This window comes from Scylla paramamosain, chromosome 6 (genome assembly GCF_035594125.1).
Source record: "Scylla paramamosain isolate STU-SP2022 chromosome 6, ASM3559412v1, whole genome shotgun sequence".
In the NCBI taxonomy this organism is placed as follows: Eukaryota; Metazoa; Arthropoda; class Malacostraca; order Decapoda; family Portunidae; genus Scylla; species Scylla paramamosain.
In genome coordinates, this window is record NC_087156.1 from 8,707,501 (window position 1) to 8,711,871 (window position 4,371).

Consider the following 4,371-nt stretch of genomic DNA (forward strand, 5'->3'; position numbering starts at 1 on the left):
ATTTCTCTCTTCTTACATAGCTCATTATTATTGCACAATATCGGCTGAGAGAAGGATTTCAGGGAGACATCGTGACGGATACTGATCTCGCTATTAGCCTGTTTCACAAAAGAAAAGAAAAGAAGAGCAAAAAAAAAAAAGCAGATGAACGAAGGAGTAGTATAAGAAAAGGCATGTGTACAGCAATGACAATTTCAGCATTTGGTGATATAGCTGAGGACTCTGAAGGAGTTTCTTGGCCCAGTAAAAACTACATTCACATAACATACTATAAAGTTAGTTGTTACACCTCGTCCAAGCCAGCAACCCCCCCCTACCCCCTTTATGTGATTTTTTTTTTTTTTTTATCTTTCCTAATTACTTTTTGAAATTAGTTCCAAGTGAATTTATTGTCTTTCTTAAATTGCCTCTTGTGGCCTGTGGGTATTTTTATCAATTCATTTAAGAAGACATCATATGCGCTTTTAACACTTTTAACACTTAACAACTGTGTTATTTCAAGTAAGGATTTTCCATCATCCTTAATTCTTTCCTGACATGCTGAGATTGTTGACTGTTTGAGGACAGGAAGCACATTGACAGGATATTGTGCAATGTTACCTCCCACACTACTCAATATACTTGTAATGTTCGACAAAATATCAAACTCATTTGTATATCTTCAATATATTGTGTCATTCATCAATATCATCTCTACACTGTCAATTATACAATGCGGAATATTACACAATAATATTGATCGTGAAGGATCCGCCTGACAAATGACTTTGAGAAGTATGCATGCCTCCCTACCACAACACACATGTTCTACATTGAATAGCTGTCACTATTTATGAAAAAAAAAATTTGCTACGTGAACAGAAATGCAAGCTTATTCGGACCTTGGCACATTTGAACTGAATTTAGACATTTTTGGCTGACTCTGTCCCATGTTTTGGTTGATTTGGACCTTAGTTCTGACTGATTCCGACCCATATTTTGACCGATTCTAACCCACATTTTGACTGATTCGGACCCATGTTTTGGCTGATTCGGACCCATGTTTTGGCTGATTCGGACCCATGTTATGGCTGATTTGGACCATTCTTGACGCCTACCCACACTGATGAGATACAAGACGTGATATCAGACTTATATAATTTTGACCTATGGTACTTTGGAATGGAGTTGGATTAATATATAGATGATGTCTACTTATTGAAAATATGTACATATTCATATTTCTCTTGTAATAATATTAGTAGTAAGTGTGGAGATTCTTGTGGTACGTAACTGATTGATGTTTATTTGTCATTAAATTAAATTGTTAGGTAACTGTTTTTTTTTTTTTTTCATCTCTAGTACCATCATTTGCACACACACACACACACACACACACACACACACACACACAGTCCAGTAGCGTAGTGGTTAGCATACTTGGTTCGCAACCGAGAGGACCTGGATTCGATCCCTGTAGCAGACGGAGATAATTTATGTGTGTCTCCTTTCACATGTAGCCCCTGTTCTCGTAGGCGTGAGTAGGTACAGGAAATTAGTCGAGAGTTGTGACCTCGTCCGTCCCGGTGTGTTGTGTGTGAGTGGTCTCGGTTTAACTTAAAGATGGGTGACTAAGAGCTCTGAGCTCTTTCCATAGGGTGACAGCCGGCTGTCTCAAGAGAGACCAACAGCAGACTGTGAGTGAATTACACACAGGCGAGAACTGAATAAATCAGCAACAATGTCCGAATAAGCCAGCAACAAGGGCTGAATAAGCTAGTATCAAGGGTTGAATGAGCCACGAAGTGGTCTGAATCAACCAAGATCTGAATAAGCCAGGCACATTGAACAGTCCAATTGGTAAGATTTACCCTCATTAACAGAATGCATGTGTACAACCTTAAGAAAAATTTACTTATAGCAGTAAGGGACCAGTAATCAAGAAAAGTACTGGTAGTTTAGGCCGTGATCCCTTTAGGGCAAGAGTCGTTTAGGCTGTAACTCTTTTGGCGACAATATTGAGGACCTTTGGTATTATTTTACTTAGTTCCTTGTCTCACTGTGGTAGGTACTTCTAAGACTTCTAATCGGTTAGATCTTATTATTCTATGCATTCAGGCACCCACTAACATTCTTGGAATGTTATCAGATACCCAAGTAATATTTCCAATTTTTATTAAAATATACAAAAAAATAATTGTGGTTTATTACAGAGCTCTACTACTTGTGACTCAACAGCCTCTATTGGCCCCAAATGTAGTGTATCGTCTCACGGGGTTACTTCACATTATTTCGCAGTTATTTTAAGTTAAGATAGGTAGGGTTAGGTTAGGTAAGTTTAGGTTTAGTTAGGCAGTAGAGGCTGTGGAGTCACAGTCTGCAGATCCGCAAGGAACCACGATTTATTTTCACATATTTCAAAGAAAATTGGCAGTATTACTTGTCTGATGACATTCCGAGAAGAGTAGTGGTTGCCTGAAGGCATTTTCAAGGTAAGATTACATGTAGGCAGGGAAAGAATTTGGCCTGAGTGGTTGGGAATGCAGTCCTTAGGGATCGCCCATATATGATAAGCTAAATTTACACGCCTCCTAGGTAGTATATTATTATTTACAAGTATCTACAATGAGGTAGTTCTTTAATTGTTTTAATTAAATTGGGACCACGGCCTAAGCTACTCTCGGTCTAAAGGAAACACGGCCTAAAGAACAGAACAGAATGAACACTTACCCTGTGTAGGTTTTTATTTTTCCCTTGCGTACCATGCAGACATGAATCTCTGATGGCACAATGACAGTGAATTTTCTTTCTCCTTCGCATTAAAGCGTAGGTTGTTTGTGAGAGCACAGGAACACAAGATTTTGAGAGGGCAATAAATTACCGCCCTATCATAGGAGAGAACCATTTACCATGCGGGCAGGTGGGCGGAGCCTGTATCAATGCGCGCGGGCCCAGGTGAGCGGGTCACGACCTTGCCAGGTCTCACTCCCGGCCGGGTCACCCAGCGCTCAAGACGTGCCCTCCTCGACTCCTCCCGAACCAGCCTGCAGAAAGGACAGCGTGGTGTAGCGAAAAGCCGAAGCCCTGACCGACGAAGCTGGCTTTCATCGAAGCAGACTGGAGGAGTGAGTACACCAGTGGAACGCCTTGGGTGAGTTATTTGTGGTAAGGCCTGTTCTCGAGCGCATATCCAGTCACCCAGCGACCACGTGGTCGTCGCTCCTTGTGCGACAGAGTGATACAGTGCATAGTGCCGGCATAGTGCCGGCTCCGTGATCCAGTAACTTAACGTAAAGCTGTGCTCTCACAATGTTAAAGGACCGGGCATTGGCCTCACTTCCGGAGGAATAGGTATTTCTTTTTGTGTGCCGCCCACGCGCCACTGAGTGTAGCCATAGCTAGCCAGGCCTTTGTTGTAGTTAATGTATTTCTTTCTGTGTGCCGCCCACGCGCCACTGAGTGTAGCCATAGCTAGCCAGGGCTTTGTTGTAGTTACTGTATTTCTTTCTATGTGCCGCCCACGCGCCACTGAGTGTAGCCATAGCTAGCCAGGCCTTTGTTGTAGTTACTGTGTAAATATAAGTCAAAGATTTATGACTGTGCTTTCTTTTGAGTGTCCTACCCTAGTCTACCTGGAGACTCAACCAGGAGTCGCATGTGATCGGCAGGTGTTAAAGTGTAAAGGGACCCCGATCCATGACATTGTTTTTCTCCTCCAAGATTTCTTTCCACTCCCATGCTTCATCTGAACTCCGAACACTGGTTTTAAAATGCACGTAACTAGGATCGTTCTTGACGACAATGTTCGTAAAGCCACGATCTTCAAAGTTCAATTCTAACATGTAGCGTTGCACAAAGCACAAGGTATGTACACAGCAATACAAGGAATTCTACCCCTTCGGCCTCCCCATCGGTGCAAACAGGCAATGACGTTCAGGGATATGATAGGCTGCGAGCAGTATTGAGACAACGTACCCCTTCAGAGTGGAAATACGCGTCCTGGACACGTCCAAGCATCGTCCCCAACCTCTCTCTCTCTCTCTCTCTCTCTCTCTCTCTCTCTCTCTCTCTCTCTCTCTCTCTCTCTCCTTCCTTCAATATTCTTCTCCCATTCGTTCTTCTTTTTTCTTCGTTTTATATCGCGTAATCTCACTGCACACACACGGCCTCTCAAACAAAAATTTTCGGAAGACATACAAAAGCTTTCGAAAACTGTAGAAACACACAACAAATTTAAAATCAACACATAACTAATCTGGCACATTATTAGATTCAAACAAGGTGCATATACGAATTACAAAGTATCAAACACTACTACAGCACTGATAAAAATAACTACCACACAACCGGAAGTAATAGGGCTCCCACTTGGCCCTCCAACCCGACTACCGC

The 4,371-nt window shown here is 42.2% G+C and overlaps 1 long non-coding RNA gene across 1 annotated transcript in view; it reads right to left on the reverse strand.

The window, feature by feature from the left end:
* The window catches only part of LOC135101096 (uncharacterized), an 8,809-nt gene extending 5,627 nt beyond the window's left edge, over nt 1-3,182 (reverse strand). Inside the window, exon 1 of the long non-coding RNA XR_010269017.1 lies at nt 2,710-3,182. This is a non-coding gene — a long non-coding RNA (uncharacterized LOC135101096). The remainder of the gene's footprint in view (nt 1-2,709) is intronic.
* Nucleotides 3,183-4,371: the final 1,189 nt, after the last annotated feature.